The sequence below is a fragment of the Symphalangus syndactylus genome, chromosome 1 (genome assembly GCF_028878055.3).
Source record: "Symphalangus syndactylus isolate Jambi chromosome 1, NHGRI_mSymSyn1-v2.1_pri, whole genome shotgun sequence".
Taxonomy (NCBI): Eukaryota; Metazoa; Chordata; class Mammalia; order Primates; family Hylobatidae; genus Symphalangus; species Symphalangus syndactylus.
The window spans coordinates 119,854,119-119,874,282 of NC_072423.2; the positions used below are offsets into that span (position 1 = coordinate 119,854,119).

General features: G+C 44.8%; 1 long non-coding RNA gene across 1 annotated transcript; it reads left to right on the top strand.

The window, feature by feature from the left end:
- Positions 1 to 263: 263 nt before the first annotated feature.
- Positions 264 to 19,876, top strand: LOC129491054 (uncharacterized). Its single transcript, XR_008660445.2, has 4 exons — positions 264 to 422; positions 2,596 to 2,723; positions 3,411 to 3,531; positions 19,629 to 19,876. It is a non-coding gene; the product is annotated as an uncharacterized lncRNA (long non-coding RNA).
- The last annotated feature ends 288 nt before the right edge of the window (positions 19,877 to 20,164 follow it).

Consider the following 20,164-nt stretch of genomic DNA (forward strand, 5'->3'; position numbering starts at 1 on the left):
ATCCAGTGGTGACTGAGTAGGAATGGGGCAGAGCAGAAACAGTGCAGGATTTTTCTGATGGGTGTCTTGTGTCCTCTGACTACTTACTTGGGCCTGTTCACTCAAGGAAGCAGAGGAGAAAGAGGTGAGGTAGGGCCTGGGGCCTGGTGGAGCTGTGGGGATGGGGATTGTGACAGAAGGCTGACATAAGAGTGAGGTCAGGGAGGGGAAAGATGGAGAAGGGGTCTGGACGAGGGACCAGGGACAAGACAGAGCCACTGAATGATGAGCTCCACGATGGTGCTCCCTCCAGCTTGACTGGCCTCTCGTGGCTATGGGCAGCCATTGAATGGCACCTGCCATCAGCAGCCACATTCTTCAAAAGGGATGGGAGGTGGAGAGCAGGGAGGAGGCATAGGAATCAGGAAAAGTAGTCATTAAATGTAAGTTTCACCTCAACCCTGCAAAGCTTGAGATTATATTCCCATGTGGTTCAGGTATTGGTTGAGGTCAGTTTATCCTTTGCAACCAAGCAGAGATGGCTCTATCTCTGTTGCCAGCCTACTCCTCTCACCATGCTGTCTGTGATGCCCCGGTGCTGGGGTGCTTGTGGCCATTTCTCAACTCCCATTTTCACTTCCACTTACCTCCTAGGGCCACTTTCCTCCCGCTGCTCTGTGCTGACTCTCCTCCTTGTCCCATGCCCAACCTCCCTCCTATTTTGCCCTAAACCACTTTTTTGTGTGTGTGAGTAATGGACTTTTTCACATGTTTGGGAGCTGCAGATAGTTTTTATTACAAACAATGCAAAACAATACTAGCTATTCTTGATGTTAAAAGTTTTCTGTTTACCAGACCAGCGCCCATACCTCGTCTTCCCATCTCAGTTTCTCGTCTCTACCTGCCCGCCTGATTCTCTCCCAGGCCCAACATTGCTGATACTTTTTTCATGCAGAGCATGTTAGGGACCACCTCATTTCATGGTCTTCTTACAGACCATTCTCTGGGAGTCTCACCCTCCTTACCCAAAGTGGCCCATCACTTTGTAGTTTCCTGAATAAATGTGAGAGATGCTGTTGCCAGCCAAAATGCTACAACTATTTTACAGGTAAGGACCCTGAGGCTCTAACAAATTAAGCAACCTGGCTGGACACAGTTTCTGGGCTACTTGGGGGAGAATTCTGAAGGGGATCCCTGCCCACCAGGAGGCTGGAGATATGGATGGGCTGGCTGTGGTGTGGCGGGGTCTTGCCCTGCTGTTCTCCCCCTCAGGACATGAGGCTCATCTCCTCCCATTGCTTGCTCTTTCCAAGCAAGGTCATGCAGAGAGGCTCTGATGCACTCGGCTTCCTATTAATTTGCTCTTTGGGGAGAATAACCATGGGTGTTGGGTAGGGCCAAAGTGCTGTGCTGTCAGCAAGTTCCATCTCTGCAGCGATAGCCAGCCCAGCACACTTTTCTCAGTTTAACACACTGACGGGTACATTGCACCTCATAGCTCAGAATCAATAAAGTCAAGGCAATTTCCTTAACATGCCATCAATAAGAGATTATGGAAGGGGGAGGGTTTTCTTTAGAAGCTAATGCCTTACTAAAGTTCAAATGAGGCAATATATAGTAAAATAAATTCAATCTCTGTTTTCACTCCTTGCAATTTTAGTGGAGACTAAATGAAATGGAACTGTGTTGATCCTAACCCGTTCAATATATCTTCACTTCCTAAGAACCAAGGTCATTTTTACCTTCACGGGAAGGGAGACAAAATATAAAATACTCACCCATACTGAACAGAAATGCATTTGCAGGTTTTTGAAAGCCAGGTAGATGACTGATATATTATGTAATTCATTTCATGGCACAGCCGAATGTGTTTTATAGATAGTGTTTAACCTTGCCAATTCTGCTCAGAGATAATCCCCCTTCTGAGGATAAAAATCATATATTTAACATAAAGGGAAAGGTTGGGAGGAGAAACGCAGCATAATGTATCCTATACAACAGATAACCAGAAGTTGCTTACACAGAAAGAGGATCAGAGCAGGTTCATTGCTGCTTTGCCTTATTAGCTAATCATCATGTTATGCTAATCAGGAGTGAGGTGATAACCTCTTGAGTGGCACTGTGGCAGTGTGCTGCTGAATGACAAAATGCACCCAACGCTGTGTGGCAGGCTGGCATGTGGACAATACACATACCACAGCGGGACAGACCCTGGATTGAATTCCTGCTCTATGCAGTGTGCCATCTGTGGCCTGGGGTAATTTACTTAACCCCTCTTAGCCTCAGCTTCCTTGTTTGTGAAATGGGAGTAACAACACTCATTCCAGTAGACAACATTGGTTTTTTACCTATCATCCCTTTCCCTTCTTCCTCCTTTCCAACAGATTGACGATTTCATTCAGCTTTTCCCAACTTTTACTTCCAAAGAGAAATCTTGATTCATCTCTAGCAGTATATGAAAGTCCGTGGCATCTGTTAATGGTTCAGAGAAGGGCATGTGCTCCCAGTTGGTCCAATTAGACTGGAAGAGAGGTGTTTTTACTTTCTCCTGGGGGGATATGAGCAAGGAAACACATTGTCCCAGTGGCCACTGGTCACTGTCTTGCATCCACACAGGAAACTAGATGACGTGAAGGCTGAGAAATCAAGTGAGAGCAGCAAACACTGAGATGGAAAGGCCCTAAGTCCTTAATAACCTCGCTGACTGTGCTGGTCTTGGAAACAACTGTTTTCTGGACTCTCAGGTATAGATAAATATTATTTATCTTAAAATCAATCATAAATTTATTTTATTTTACTATTTTATTTTTATTTATTTTTTTTTTCGTCTTCTCAGAGCAAGAAAGGAATTATCAAGCCATTTCCAACTGGGGTTTTTTGTTACTAGTAGTCCAATATGTTCTAACTGATAAACTACCTCAAAGGACTGTTGCAAAGATTAAGGGGGAAAGGTCTGTATATAGGGCTGTCCAATTGACACATCTGTGATAATAAAAATGTTCTGTGTCTACACTGTACAATTCAGCAGCCACAAGCCACACATGACTGTTGAGCACTTAAAATGTGGCTAGAGTAACTGAAGAACTGAATTTTAAATTTATTTAATTTTCATTAATTAAAATTAGAAATTTAAATAGCTCCATGTGGTTACTGGCTACTGTGTGGTCCAGCACAGATCTGTAGAATCATCTGGTACAGTATCTGAAACCTAGTAGGAGTCAATGAATGTTGGCTTCTCTTTCTGTGTCCCCTGTAACCCCTGCACACCTCTCTGAAAACTTACTTGGTCACAAATGTCTCAACAGGTAGCAACGAGAGCAGGAGGCATTAATTTTGGAAGTGAGGGGAGCCAAGCATTTGAAAGAGAACTAGATTTGAGCGTCAGGCCTGTATATATGTTTCCAATAACAGCGTTTGAACTTTGTTCCTAGTCTAGTTATCCAGTGAAGCCAGGACTCTGTGTTGTTGGAGTCCCAAGGAAAAGCCACTTCTTGCCATTGTGTATTCTTTGCCAGTGTTATCCTTTGGGCTGCATAAGAAGCTGGTGTGCGGGTAAGTGCTGACTTAGGACTTAGCAGAACACTTCTAGACAATTTAACAAGCCAGTGAGTATGATAAAGGTCTCCTAAGAGCCTCAGCCTTCTGAGGGCTCATATCTATGAAGCAGCTGAGGCTTGGGTGGTATGTTCTGTGCTGTGACCATTTTAGCAACCATCATGGCAGATAATGGCACCTCATAGAATGGCCTTCAGAAGGAATTCAGGACTTGGGATCCTTCACTGGGTGACTGGGACCAATGTTTGTTTCCTGCAGGTCACGTTCATTGTCATTTGCTAATTCACTTCCTGTCCTCATCTTTATTCCTCTACCAACCCCATCTTCCCCTCTATGTCCAACTTGGTACCACTTGGCAGCTGTTTCATTGACAAAGGGAAATATCAGGGTCCTCATAACCCAGCCAGTGAAATATCAATGTTTAACATGGTTGGGGAAAAGAAAGAATTTACTACATCTCCCAATCCTATCAGGACTGAAAGTATGGTGTGCCCAGAGGCTGACTCAGTGCCACAGGCTCTGAAGGAACGTGTGGTGTTGTTGGCTCCCCAGTACCTAGGCATGTTGGATTCAGGGTTGTCTGCATTTGGGGGGTATTTATTCTTTTAAACAACATTTTCATTGAGATGTAACAAAATAAAGTGCACAAATCTTAAGTGTACATCTTGACGACTCTTTTTGACCATGATACATGCACCTTGTAACTCCCTCCCAGAATAAGAAATCCCAGCCCGTATCTTCCCTCAAAAGCAATCACTTTTCTTATTTCTGTCCCTATTGATTGGTTTTGCCTGTTCAAGAAATTTGCATTATTAAATCATGCAGTTTCTCTGCTCAAAATTTTGTCTGTGAGGTGAATCCAGATAGTTGCATGTAGCAAAGTGTGTTCTTTTCCATTCCCATGTTGTACTCTACCGTATTGAATATACCAAACTTTATTTATCCATTCCACTGTCTCTGGACATTTGGGCTGTTTCCAGTTTTTGGTTATTATGAATAAGCCACTACATACATGTTTGTACATGTGTTTGGCAGACATATGCATGTACTTTAATTGGGTTTATATCCATTAGTGGAATTACTGGGTTATAGGTTTTGTATGTTCAGCTTTAGTAGATACTGTCAATGTTTCCCAAAGTGATTGCACTGATTTACACCCCATAAACAATATATGTAAGTTACAGTTTCTCCACATCCTCACCCAAACTTAGTTATGTCAGTCCTTTTAGTTTTAGTTATTCTTGTGTGTTTGGCAATTCTGGTGGAAATATATTACCAGATTTTGAAGCTCAAAGACAGAGGTTGGAAAAATATGGCCTGCAGGACAAATCCAGCTCACTATTTTTGTACACACAGTTTTATTGGAACATAACCATGCTCATTGATTTATAAATTGTCTATGACTGCTTTTGCACTTAAACAGTCAAGCTGAATATTGCAACAGAGACCATATGGCCCACAGTCCTTAAAATAGCTGGCCATTTATAAAGTTTGCTGACCCCTGCTTAAAGTAAGTAGTTCATGAAAAAGGCGGTTTCAGTAATCATTGTAGACATCTTGTTGCTGTTTTCGTGGCTGTATGGGGCAGGAAATAAGGTCCAACTGCCCAGCTGTTATGCCTTGGTACTATGATGCTAGAATGTTTTACAGAATTCAGAGATATTTATCCCTGCAGCCCTCAAGGCAGCAGAACAGAGCTTGGGGCAGTCGGAGTTCCTGGGATGATCTTTGATTTTGAGCAGCCTCAGTAGTTTGTCCCAGTGTGTTGTGTAAACACAATTTTCTATGTGTACCATGACTTTTAAAAGTTTGGGAGACCCTAAGACAGTCCACATCAGCGGTCTTCATTTTCAGAAGCCTGCCAACTGGCTTCTACTTGTTTCTGCTCACTGAAATAACAAATCCTGGTTTTTAAAACATTTTCCTCAAGTCTTCATTTTTTCTTAATCTCTTTGTGGTATTGGATACTGTTTGCTATCCCTTCTGCAAAACACTTGTTCGTCTTGCCTATATATTAATTATAACACTGGTTAACATTCATTTAGTCCCTACTATGGGACATAAGATTGACATACAGCATCTTAGCTGTTTATGACAACAACCAGACATAGTAGGCATTGTCACCCAGACTTAGAGTTGAGGAAATGGTTCCAGCAAGTCTCAGTTCCCAGCTGGTAAGTGGAAAAGCAGGGATTCAAGCCTGGGTCCATGGGATTTGACTGTCAATACTCCCTAGAAGGTCAGTTGTTACCTTTCACTGCATGATCCTGTTGCTGTTCCTCTAATTTTAAAGATATTCTTTTGTTTTTGGCTTTTGTTCCTTCAGCTGTCCCCTAACTCTTGTTTCCCCCAAGGCTCAGACCTTAATCTCCTCTTTTTACTCTACACTCTTTCCTTTAAGGTCTGACTTACGGTTTTAACTTTAACTTTGATCCTGAATGTGAATTAATATGGATTTTTCTGAGGGTGCTATGAAGACTTTACATATGGTTTCTCATTAAGTCCTCAACATAACCCTGAAGGTCAATGCTGCACTCGCTTCACAGAGGAGAATTGAAACTGAGAGGGGATTATTGACCTGGCTGAGGGGCATTCAGTTGGAGGATGATGAGAGACAGGACACCTCAAACCCAACTCTGTGATGACCCCAAAGCCCATGAGTATGTAGGACACCCCCCACCTCACCTGCATTTCAGAGAGATCTTTGAATTTGAGATTCAGGACAAAAGCCTTCAAATTCATTCATTCTGCGAAGAAGCACTGAGCCCTTGATATGTACAAAAAAACGCATCAGAGGAGGCACAAAAAAAGGGTGCAAGAGAAGCAGGAGAGGAAGGTTGAGTGTCAGTCAGGTCATTTCCCTGCTTCCTCCTTCTGGATCTAGTTTTCTCATCTGTGAACGAAGGGCTGCACTTGTGAACAAAGGGTTGCACCAGATCGGTGTTTCTCAGAGGAAGGTATTACTAGAAGGCCACGTACATTAAAATCCCAAAGGTACTTATTAAAAATTCAAATTCTCAGCCTTACTTCTTACAAGTTCCATACTTCCTACAGGATATGTCTGTTTATATATTTCATCAAGAACTTGAATACAACATGTCTAAAAGCAAACTCACCTTTCTACTTTCCTACTTCATGCAAGTTCTGCCTTATAGATTCTCTGTTTCCCACTGTTCTCTTGGCACCTATGTTGATGGCTACAAGTCACCCCGGTTTTTAGATTCCCCAATCTGTATCTACATGCTGCCACCCAACCCCACTAGATTTTGATATCTCCTTTTTATATATTCATGCTTCAGGTCTTGGTAATGCTTTTTCTATTTCCTGACACCATGCACAACCATGTAGATCACAGCCCCTTTATCTGAGTCTCCAGCAATCCTTGCCTGTCCATTTCTTCTGAAATTTAGTGAAGTGTCACCTGCTTTCACCTATCTGATTTTGTAGCCACCGGGGCTTGTACATGTCCCATCAGGTCAGTGTAGACCATTCATTATCATCTCTTATGGTGGCTCTCAAACTTGCCTGAGCCTTGGAATAAAGTGCAGTCTTTCCCCCAAGCAGGTTTCTGACCAACATCTGGTTCAGTGAATCTGAAGTAAGCTCAAGTATTTGCATTTTATTTTATTTTTTATTTTTTATAAACACAGGATAAACTCTGCAAGGAATTTGCATTTTAACAAGTACCCTTGGGATTCTAGTGCAGGTGTCCCTCTACCTCACTTTGAGAAACACTGATCTGATATACCTGTGCGTTCTCAGGTGCAACTTTTCCTTCACAAAGGAGAGCCCAGAGACCCAAAGGAGGTGGGGAAGAGAACTGATTGGCACTCAACCCTCATCTCCTGCTTCTTTTGCATCCTTTTTTGTGCCTCCTCTGATGCTTTCTTTGTACATATCAAGGGCTCAGTGCTTCTTGGTAAAATGAATGAATGTGAAGGCCTTTCTCCTAATATCTCAAAATTCTCTGGTTGTGAAGTTAAGAGATGCCTACGAAAACTGCATGAGGTCTGTCCTCTGGTAGGATATCTTGGGTAAAAAATGGTGGGACTGAGGGACATTCTACAAAACACCTGACCAGCACTCCTCAAAATTCTCAAGGTCATTCCAGACAAGCAAAGTCTGAGAAACTGTTACAGCCAAGGGGTACATAAGGAGACACAACAACTAAATGTAATGTGATATTCTGGATGGGATCCTGGGACAGAAAAAGGACATTAGGTAAAAACCTTAAAAAAAAAGTCCTTTAATTAATTTTTTAAAAAGAAGGGGTAGAGAAGGAATCTAAACTACTCATGCTGTCTTCCCTTTAGCACATGGGGAGGTAGATTCAGTCATGACCTCAGTCAGGGTCAACATCTTAGCCTGTTCACAAAGTCGACACTAGTTGTGTTTGCAAAGACTGACACTAGCTCAACTATTGCTTTGTTCCCTCCCCTTGTTTATTTTCTGAAGGCTTAGATGGCACAAGTGGGTCATTGAGAGAAAGACCTTGACTTTGAGAGCTGGTGGAAAGACAATGCAGTAATTTCAACAGCACTGGGTGCCAAACCTAGCCCTGACATCCATCATCTGTGTGACCATAGGTGTGTTACTTAACCTTCTCATAAGTTGAATGGAGGTGACAGTACCACTCTTGCAAACTATTGCATTTGGTGAATGTAGACCGACAGGGCATAGTAGAAAATAGCTGGAAGATGGTATTTTACTTAACGTATTTTTTGGTCAGGGATTGGGAGTTTCAGATTGGCTAAAGATAGTAATTCTGGGACCTCTCAGAACTTCTGCCTCCTACTTGTTTTCCAAGTTGGCCTCTGTTCCATCCCTGCAGTGCTGGTGGTGAACTTCCTCTCAGAAGTCCCCCAGTTCCCCTGTCATGCTTGGCTGGGCAACCTCAGCCATCACTCAGACTTCTGGTTCCTTATAAATGGAACATTTATCTGCGTTGGTCCCAGATGTCATTTTTATTGGTGTCTAAAAATAAAAATAATAGTAATTTCCAAAATGTCAGTAGCCTCAACCGAGCCAGCTGGAGTTCTTCCTCTGGGCATGCTGTGAGAAGCCATTCACACCGCGTCCAGATTGCAGACTTCTGACCTACCATCAGCCTGTTGGAGTGAGTGTGATGCCCGGGAAGAAAGTGCAGGCCAGCAGTACAGGAAGGAAGCTTTCAGTCTGTGCCCAGATTGCTAGGGCTCTTCCCCATCTAGCTTGCTCCCTCTTTAAGGTCATGGACAGGAGCAGGGAAGGAGGGTAGAAGGAGGAGAAGGAAGGTAGAAGGAGGGGAAGGAGGGGAGAAGGAGGGGAAGGAGGGGAGGAGGCAAAAGGCAAGAGGCAAGGGAGGTGGGGAGGGAGAGAGAGAGACAGAATTAGAAAGAAGACCCTGACAGCTTAAAGGTGAAAGAGGTAGTGCTGGCAGATAAGTAACAAACATGGCTACCTCCTGCATGAGATGCCCATGCAGCTGATTAGATTTAGAACCGTTCTCTGATGCACTCCGTGCCACGTGAGGGGAAGATTTACAAGTGCAATTCTCAGAGATGCTGTTCTGGGGAGTTATGGCATCTCTGCACAGTGCAGCCAGGGAGGCCAGGAAGGTCTCATGCAATTTAAAACACTCCATAGATCTTTCTGAACAGAAAGATCTTTCTCCTTCTTGATGCATCTCTGCGGTCGTTGGCCAACAGAGGCAGGGAGTGGGTTGAGGACTGGCCGACCCCTGCCAGGTGCAACACTTCTAGAGGGTCTCAGGCTCCACTCTGGGGGGCCCCTAACTTAAGCAGAGATGCTGGGATCCTCCTTGAGTAAACTCAGTCTTGGTCCAAGGGGCCTGGATTCCCAAGGGCTGGTGTACGTTTTAAATGTTTTTAGTTACTTAAGTAATGCTTGAAAGCATTCTCCTTGTAAAAAGAACATTAAAGCAGTACAGAGAATCTTAATGCATCATTCCTAAACTTTCCCCCACCTCAAGAAATAACTACGGTTATCATTTAGTCAGGCTTTTCTCAGAACTTTTTAATGCATACCTATCCATATATATGAATGCGGGGGTTATAGCTCAGGGGTAGAGCATTTGACCGCATATATGTGAATACATAGAAAAAATATGCTTGTGTGTGAGGTTTATTTCCTTCCTTCCTTTCTTCCTCCATTCTTGTATTTTTCTTTTTCTTTGCCTTTAAAAAATACTTATTCATATAGGTGTTTGTTTATTTACATAATGGTATCTTAGTGTATGCAGGGTCCCATAACTTGCTATTTTCATTAATCAATGGAAGTGCCAGTTCAGGCATCCTCTGGGAAGTGGACACTGAGAGGAGTTAGGAGTATAAGGGGTTAATTGGGGAGGATGCCTGTGAAAGATAAAGGTAGAGGGAGCGAGGGAGCAGGGCTGAGCAAGGAGAGCAGTCTGTGATGCGGGTCTGACAGTCTCACCTGCCCAATGGGAGCTCAGAGTTGACATTGCCCTTTGGAGGATTGCCTCATTGGGCAGAAATGGCCAAGCTTTAGTTCCCCAGCCATGCTCCGTCACCTGCTGGGAGACTCCCTGGAAAGCATGGCCTCAACTCAAATGCTGCAGTGACTCCTAAAAGCTCCGCAGCTGGAGACTGTTAGCTCACTGCACTCCTTGCAGCTGAGTGGCAGTTGCTTTCTTGAAGGGAAGTCTGAGTGGCACAGCTCCATGGCTGGCTCTTGGATCTTGGACTCTTCATGTGAGGTACGTGTGTCTTTGTTGGAGCACGTTCCCTGAGTGGGTTTATTACAATTGACCTAGCCATTCCCCTCCTGATGGACACTTAGCTTGTTTCCTTCTTTGCTATAATGAACCATTTGGTAATCACCAAACTTGAAGAGGACTCTGTGCCTTCCTTCCACAGCAGGAGCAGATAAGGGCTCCTTTGGGGTAAATACGGGGAGAAGGAATTTCTGGCTCTAAGGATGCCCATTATGAATCATAGACTCCAGGCAAATTGCGTTCTTGAGGGGCTGTATACAATGACCTTTCTCCCTACGGCAGGGGTCCCCAACTCCTGGGTCACAGACCAGTACCAATCTGTGGCCTGTTAGGATCTGGGCTGCACAGTCAGAGGTGAGCACGGGCAAGTGAGAATTACTGCCTGAGCACTACCTCCTGTCAGATCAGTGGCAGTATGAGATTCTCATAGGAGTGTGAACCCTATTGTGAACTGTGTAGGCGAGGGATCTAGCTTGCACACTCCTTATGAGAATCTAATGCCTGATGATCTGTGGTAGAACAGTTTCATCCCAAAACCATCCCCCTTCCCAATCCGTGGAAAAATTGTCTTCCACGAAACCAGTCCCTGGTGCCAAAAAGGTTGGGGGCCGCTGCTCTATGGGATGGGAAGCCTGCATTTCTCACCCCCACAAGAGGCCTGAGTTTGATGAGGGATTTCTGCCTTTGAGGTTGGCCATCCTGTACTGGGCCTCTGACCCTGTTTGTCCAGGCTTTGGCTCCTGACACCTGCTGCTGCTTCCTCAAAAGATTCCTTTACCTAAACCTTTGTCCTGTGTTTGCCTGGCTGGCCCTTGGCCAGCTGAAGTGGCAAATGTAGGGTTTATAATTGTGAACTCTAGAAACGACTAATAACATTTAATCCCAGCTCCTGCTGTTACTAACTATGATGCTGGATGAGTTACTTAACCTCTCTTTGTACCTCAGTTTCCCCATATGTACAATGAGGATAATAATAGTACCTACCTCACAGGATAGAGTTAGTACATGTGGCATGCTCAGCACCCTGCCTGGGACATAGGAAAGTCAATGCAATAAATATTAGCTATTGCTGTTATCTGACCATCAGGCTTGGACCTTGGCACCCTGCCAATTATAAAGCCAGTTTTTTCCAGTGCTGATTCTTATTTCCCAATGTACTGCCCTTGTGAATAGTCTCCCCAAGTGGCTCGGCACGGTAGCTCACACCTGTAATCCCAGCACTTTGGGAGGCCAAGGAGTGTGAATCATTTGAGGTTAGGAGTTCGAGACCAGCCTGGCCAACATGGTGAAACCCCATCTCTACTAAAAACACAAAAATTAGCAGGGTGTGGTGGTGTGCGCCTGTAATCCCAGCTACTCAGGAGGCTGAGGCAGGAGAATCGCTTGAGGCTGGGAGGTGGAGGTGCAGTGAGCCAAGATTGCACCACTGCACTCAAGTCTGAGTGACAGAATGAGACTTTGTCTCAAAAAAAAAAAAAAAAAAAAAAAAAGAACAGGCTCCCGAAGTTCTAGACTGGCTTCAGTTTTGGTCTAGGAAACATGATCACCCCATTCTTTCATCTGGGTTGGGATATGCTACTGTCTCTGTATCAGCTTTCCTGCTCAGACCCTGCATACCTTTCAGCCTCCTAGATGCAACCCCTGCACTATCTGGTAGTGTGGCATAGTTGGATAAACACATGACTTTCAGCTCTTTTTTTCAAATCTTAGTTTGACTATTTTGATTCCAAAATACAGCAAAACTCCAGTTGCTCAAATATTGACTCTAAAACATGTGAAACTTAGTTCCCTCATCTGTAAAATGGGGTCGGTAATATGACCTACCTTATAGGGCTATTGTGAGGATTAAAGAAAATAACACATACAAATAAATTAATGCTTGCTCATCAAATGGTATTAACACTATTATCTCCCCCAAAACAGACTATTCTTCAATGCTGTTCACTTGCACCTCTGAGTTAACTGAGGACTTAGCGCTTCCATTCTTACTATAATCAGATGTGACTTGTATTTAGTTAAGTGTATAATAACAGGGCCTGGTATAAAGAGATAGGTAAATTCTGAATAGGACAAAGATGGTAAAAGCAAAGGAATCAGAGTGTCAACAGCAGAGTTAGTTTTCCTCTCTGCTCAAGCAAAACATCTTCATTGTGATGTCAATATAAGTACATGCTGCAAGGTCAGTGCGGTGCAGAGAAATGTGAAAGTGTCCCTGTCTAAAGAGGACAAGGGACTACCCAGCTACCACTCACCATTATCTTCAAGATCTTGGGCCCAGCATTGTGAAGGTCAATTTTCAGAAAAAGAGAGAGAGAGAAAAACAAAAACGGAAGTTAGGATTTTTATGAGAAACTTCTCAATTTTATGACATTGACAACTAATTCAAGTGAACCCAGCCAGCCAGTTGGTGCTTCTGCTTTAGGGCATTTCTTCACAGTGTGACCATAACTTCCCATGTCACTTGAAAGCTGATGGAGTTTTTCTCTCTAAAGCACATGGTAGCTTCACAGGTTGGTAACGTTTAAGTGGCAATTATGGGACACTTTGGAATTTCAGTGGCCAGCATTAAACACTTCCTTCTTTGGGTTTCCTGGTTTTATTTCTCCTGGGGTCCTGTTCCACTTCTGTTAATTAGGTCCTTCCTTCCCCACTTTCCACAAGGGCAAGTGATCAAGTGCGCTGCCTGGCTCATAATATTCATTGAATAATTGCAAAGTTAGGAATCCAGGAACTTCTTTCCCCCAGAAACTCTTTTAGTTTGTATCTTTTTTCCTGGAGTGAAATTAAAGCAATGTTCTTGCAACCTGTTTAACCGGATGGAGAGCAAGGCTTCTCTGGAACCACAAATCTCCCTTTGGTCCGCCTCTTTGTATCTAGGGGGTTGCGTTTTTCATTTCCAAGGGCTTTATTTACAAGTTGCCAAAGCTCCCTTCTTTCTGGCTCTGTCCCTTGTCTATGTCTGAGCACCAGCTCGTTGTGACACACTGAAAAGTGAAATATATTCTCTGCATATTTATGTTTAGGGCCTCCCACAGAATTCTGTGAGTGTAGCCAGAGGAAGGACTCGGGGTCTCCAGCCTGGTGCAGGACCTGGGGGCGGGGGGTGGTGTTCCTAAAGGGCTGGGATTGTTGCTGTCCCAGGATAGGGTAGATGACTCCTCCCAAGGGCCACCACATTGATTTACCATCTTGATTTACTCTGCCCACCCTACATGTGGAGGAGATACAGAGCTATTTTGCAGGATGTTTTTCCTGCAATAGCTTCTTTTCAGCAGGGGAAGCCTTCCTTTAAACGACGTTGTACATAAAAGGCAATAAGTAAAAGAACGGAAAGAGAAGCTGCTCTCATTGGAGATCCTGGCATGCTCAGCCCCTCCTCCGCTCTCCTCCTAATTGGCTCCTTAGATGCTCCTCGGCAGACTCTGAGGTTCTGCAAAGGAAATTGGTGTTCAAGTCCGAGTGCTTCTGTAGATCATTCCTTCCCCTTTGCAGGGAGGGATTTGTAACTGAAGTGAACATTGTGCCCTGCCCAGGTTTATTCAGGTCCCTTTATCTGATCTGTGTGTCTCTCCCTGGCTTTGGTGAATTGTTGCTTCCAGTAGTGGAGCACTGCCCTCCAACTCCTGGAGTCTGTCTGCTTAGGAGGCGCTGGGAGTGCCAGGGAGTTTACATCCCAAGGGTAACTGCTGACCAATGCCCAACTGGAGAAGGCTTATGAGAGCCAGCTCCCTTCCCTAAAGCTGGGTGGGGAGGAGCAACATGAGATGGAACTTACATGCCAGGGCTTCCCCGAGGGATCAGGCTGAAGCTACCCTCTGAAGGATTTTGCCTGAAGCCACCAGTCTTGTTTGCCTTTCTCTCCGTCTTTGTCCTGCTTCCTTCTTTCCCATACTAATCTTTCCTGTGAGCATATCCTTAATATATTACCTGTATCCAGAAGCCGGGCGCGTTGGCTCATGCCTGTAATCCCAGCACTTTGGGAGGCCAAGGCAGGTGGATCATGAGGTCAGGAGTTCGAGACCACCCTGGCCAACATGGTGAAACCCCATCTCTATTAAAAATACAAAAAAAAGTTAGCTGGACTAGGTAGTGCGGGCCTGTAATCCCAGCTACTCAGGAGGCTGAGGCAGGAGAATTGCTTGAACCAGGGAGTCGGCGGTTGCAGTGAGCTGAGGTCGCGCCACTGCACTCCAGCCTGGGGATAGAGCGAGACTCTGTCTCAAAACAAAAACAAAAACAAAAACAAAACAAAACAAAAACCCCGCATCCAAATCCTCATCTCAGGTTCCCCCCAATTCTGACTATCTCTCTCATGCTGTGTACTTTCCCAGGGCGATTCTTCCTTCCATTGGCTAGTCTTCAGCCAACGAAAGGTACAAAGGGGCCTTTGCAGGTAGGCTCCTTCACAGGTACAAAGGGGCCTCTCCACCAGTGGCCTTTCAGGATCAGGGCAACTGTCCAGTTGGGCCTGCAGCCATTTCTCTCTGCTGTGTGTTGATTTATTGCAGGGAAGCCCAGCTCACTGGCCAATGTTCAAGTTATCAGGGACTTTGTTACCTTGGAAACACAGGGCTAGGAGGCTGAGGAGCCATGCATGCCTAAGTCAGAGAGCTGGTGCCTGGGGCATCTTTTGAGGTGAGGACAGCTTCTTTGGGGCATCTGACAGGACAGAACCCACTTCATAGCCTGCTTCTTCTTTTCGGATAATCACTGATCCTCACTCAAAATCTGATGCTCATTAGAAGTTTGAAGATGTGTCTTTCAGGCTTTTGATTAATAGTTTCCTTTATTAATCCAATTTAAGGACAGGGCATTTTCCCCATCTCTAAGATACCAAAGAGCACAGCAAAACACAGCCTTTCCTTAAGGCGCTACATCTATCTGGCTTTTATGTGGTTAAGGTCTCATGTGCATTTCTCCTGGGCCAGGCAGTGAGGGAAATGAGGGAGACTGACATGACCTTTGGGTGCCAAAAGCCTTTCTTGACCTCTGCAAGGCTGGGTTAGGACTCTTACTAAGCATCCCCACAGACCCCTACTGCATCGTTTCATATACCATTTTCTAATTGCTGATTTGCTTGTCTAGTTGGTGAGGTTGAAGGAAAACCTCTAGGTCTGAAGGATTTAAAGTCACTGAACAATAATATTTAAAAGCAAATCATGATGCCTTAATCAAGTGGTAAATTGTACTTGCTGGCTTTGCCCACTTGGCAACAAAAGAACAGTCTGGGGTGAACATGAGAATGTAATTTGGACATGGCAGAAAATAGGTCACTCTTCATATTCATAGACTGTGGTTTTTTTTTGTTTTTTTGTTTTTGTTTTTGTTTTTGTTTTGAGACGGAGTCTCGCTCTGTCCCCCAGGCTGGAGTGCAGTCGTGTGATCTCAGCTCACTACAAGCTCCACCTCCTGAGTTCACACCATTCTCCTGCCTCAGCCTCCCGAGTAGCTGGGACTACAGGTGCCCGCCACCACGCCTGGCTAATTTTTTGTATTTTTAGTAGAGACGGGGTTTCACCGTGTTAGCCAGGATGGTCTCGATCTCCTGACCTCGTGATCCGCCCGCCTCGGCCTCCCAAAGTGCTGGGATTACAGGCGTGGGCCACCGTGCCTGGCCCACTGTGTTTTTTAAATTGAAAAAAGTCAGGGCACAAGATCTCACACATGCTTATGGGAACTATGAGAGAAAACAGTTGTAAATGCAGAATGGGTTGCCCTTGTCATTAAGCCAGCCATGCCTAAGTTTCTAGCCCCATAGCTCTCCTACTGCAACCCTGGTCCTACCTTCACATTCATCAAAGGTGATGGAGACTGGATCACTCCCTTCTTCTCCATCCCATTCCTGCCTGCATCCTAGGCAGCCTTGGGTGATCCTGCTAACACCCTACAGCTCCTTGATCTGCTCAGTTCTCATGGCCTTCCCCCTCCACTCTTCCATGCCTGTGGCACCTGCTGGACATTGTCATCCCCAGAGCTGCTATTGACTCTACCTGCTCCTCTGAGCTCAGCCTCTTGACCATCTTTGGCTTCTCAGTCTCTGATTTCTTCCACATTTACTCTTTGACTTCACTATGCTTTCATTTGCATGTGTCCTCTCTATCTGGGGGATTCATCAGCTGGTCCCCGCCTGGCTTTACTTTCATGCTTATCTTGGGAGGCATCACATCATCCCTGGTTTGGCCAGCACCCTCATCTCCCTGCCCCTTAGCCTGCAACACCACTCTGCAGACCTCATCCCCGCTCTCCACTCTTCTCTAGTCTTCCCAGTGCTTCTAGGGGCAATCACAACAGTCCCATCCGTACCTTCGATACTGCCCAGCACGCATATAATGTGCCCAGTTTCTTCTGCCCTGTCATCGCAGCTGTTCCAAGCTCATTCTCAGGTCTCACAGAGAATAACGTGCTGCATTACAGAAGAAAAGAAGTTTCTGGCATGAATTCTTCCACTTTTACCCCTATTTACTGCAAACTCTATTGCACCTTGTCTCCTCCTCTTCCCTCCTGTGCTGTTGCTGCTTGTCTCCTGTCTAGGGAAATCAGGTCTAAGGCTAGATATCACTTCTTCCAGAAAATCTTTCCTGTGCACCCTCACCTCTGCTGGCCAAGGCTAGGTTAGGGTCTCCTGCTGGGTTTCTACTGAACCCTGATTTTCAGTCCATCCCACCACTTTGTAATGGTTGATTTACTATACATCTCTTTTGCTGGGCTGTGTGAACTCTTTGAGGGCAGAAGCAGTGTTTTTCTTGTTTTCTTTTATATATCCAGCACCTGGTAAAGTACCTGGTAAAGTAACTGCTTGATACATGTTGTTGAATGAATGAATCTCATTTTCTTTATACATAGTTTATTCGCCTGCATTCAGGATCCCTTCCCTTCCTGCCTCTTTGTGCTGTCAATTGTGCCTTTTCTGGGCTGTGTCCTCAACCTGCCTTCTGGTGGTGTTTTGTGTACAACTGTTATTATTGTTATTATTAATGATATTATAGCCACTGTTTATTGGACACTTACCATGTTCAGGCACCCTGCTAAACACCTTACATGCATGCTGCAGTTTAACCCTTACAATCATCCTATGAGGGTAGTATTATTATTCCTACTTTCCCAATAACACTTAAGCAGAATTAAATCTCCTTTAAAGCAAAGTCCTTCCTAGACTCTGTATGCGCCTCCACCTAATGTCATATATCTTCATTACGTTTACACCACGTTTCTAAAGTGTCATCTCTACCAGCTGTCTCCCCATTCTGACCCCTCTCTTACTCCTAGCTCCCTGGAACAGAGCCCTGTCTGACTATGAAAGCTCCCACTGACGTCACCAGTGACCTCCATGTGGCTAACACAGTGAATGCTTTCAGGCTTATCTTCCCAGTTTTGCAGCAGCAGATGACACTGACTGGCCACTCCCCTCTGTGGTTCTGTTTCCTTCTCAGCTCCCATTTCCTCTGGCCCCATTAAGTGTTTTGTTCCCAGGGGCTCAGTTCTTGGCTCTTTTATTTCTTGCTCCATACCCTGTCTCTAAGTATTCTTTGTTTCAGCTTAACTAAAAATCCTGCTGGCATCCCAGGCTGCTCCCCTATGCCCTAGAACCATAGGACCAAGGCTTCTGTTCCACCTTGATAACCCTTCCACAGAGGCCAAACTCAGTGTGCCAATCAGATCTTATCCTTTACTGCCTCCATCCCAACATGTCTCAACACCTACTCCTCCTCTTGTATTCCTTAACTTAGCCAAGGATACTATCACCTGCACAGTGGCCCAAGTAAAAATGTCATCAAAATTTTTGGTGACATTTTTTCTTCCAGCTTATATCTAACCAGCCACCAAATCCCATTTATTATTGCTAGGCTTCTCTCATGTCTGTTCTTTTCCCTCTCTATCTTCATTGGAATTGAACCGTGTTTTGACTGGTTAATTACAGTGGTGCCTTGAATGCCTCTCTTTTCACCCAATGCGTAGTATTTTTTAAATAAAAAGATAATGACATCTACTCTGCTTTATTTCTTCAATGGCTCCCGATGCTTAGCATGACTGTGAAGACCTTTTTTTTTTTTTTGAGACAGGGTCTCATTCTGTCATTCCAGGCTGGAGTGCAGTGGCGTGATCTCAGCTCACTGCAGCCTCTGCCTCCCAGGTTCAAGCTATTCTCCAACCTCACCCTCTTGAGTAGCTGGGATTACAGGTACCCACCACCATGCCTGGCTAATTTTTGCATCCTTAGTAGACATGGGGTTTCCAGGCTGGTCTCGAACTCCTGACATCAGGTGATCCACCTGCCATCGTCTCCCAAAGTGCTGGGATTACAGGTGTGAGCCACTGTGCCTGGACAAAGATCCTCCTTGATCTGAGCAGTGATGACTTTTGTAGCCTCATTTCCTGCCTCCACCCCCAGTCTGTGTCCATCTCCCCACCTGACATTATGCATGAGTAACATTGACACATATGCCCTCCTGAGAATCAGTCAAGCTTTTCCTCCCCTCTGAATCTTTACCTCTGTTTTCTCTCTCCTACTTGATGACTGGTCCAACCCTTCCTTGTTCCTATTTTGTGCATACTTCATTATAGATGTTACCTTTTTGCATTACAAATACTGGAATATCTCTTTGTAGCTCCTAATTAGACCATGAGCATCCAGAGCACATGAATTCTTAGGGTCAGAGGCAGATCATATAGGCAACTCTCTGGGCTTAAAACCGGAGATGCCAGCAAAGGGCATTCTTGGCACCATCTTTACCTCCCGACTTTCTGAGGAGGAGCTCAGGAACTGTGGGAAATCAGGCAGATGGTGTTTGGGGAGAAAAAAGAGCTGCCATGATATATCCAATGGGCAGATTTGTATTTTGCCCCATCAGATATCTTAAAACCTGCAGGTTTTAAAATTTAGTCAAGAAGTTAAGACCAGCAACCCAGAAGGTGCCCTTGAATGTTAATATCCAGCCTTTGTGGGCAGCGTCTATTTGCAAATCTCAGGTTTTTAACTCGATTTCTTCCATCTCCTTCAAAGAACCCTTGATCCTGAATTCTCCCAAGGAATAAAATCCTGATCACGGCGCTCATGAATAACTAAGAATGGGCTGTTATTACCTGAGCTTGAATAAAGGGTATTTTTTTTATTCCTCCAAGCTGTTCCTAGCCTCCCAGAGGTATATAATCCATACTGGAGTCTGGGTACAGAGGGGTTGAAGTAAATGATCTTTGATGAGCTAAAACATTGGAATTCATGGAACTTGGAATAATCTCTGACAACTACAAGCTTGTCCTGAGACATTTAGTAGGAAGGTAAATGATAGGGTGGGGTTTCATCTTTGTCTTAACTTGAATATTTAATGCCTAGAAATGGCCTTTTAACCTTCTTGTACAGGTGCCACCACCATGTGAACATGACCGGGCTAGCCTGCTGGAGAATGAAAGACATGTGTCCTGACCACCCTGTCACCTAGCTAATAGCAAGCTCTTCCCAGAAAAAAGAGCGACCTGAATGACTTGCATTGTCTGCAGGCTCATGAGAGAGCTCAGCTGACACCAGAATAGTCACTCAACTGAGTTCAGCCTAACTGGTGACCCTCAGAATAGTGAGCTAAATAAATGGTAGTTGTTTTAAGCTGCTAAGTTTTGGGATAGCCTGCTTCAAAGCAAAAATGAGCTACTGGTATCTGTGAGGCTCATTTTCATGCCATAGCACCACTGACTGACAAGGAGTGGAGCTCCTTGGAAATGGTCAATAAAAGCACAAAGCATTAGGGAATGGAGCCAAGTCTCAGGCTCATAGGTCACTTAACTAGAGAGAATCAGGGACGGAATGGAGGAGTGGGCTGATGCTGCCAATGAATTCAGAGCTGAGTCCAGCAGTCAGGGTTGTTGGTTATGCCTGCAAAGCCCCAGACCCACCTCCTTTCC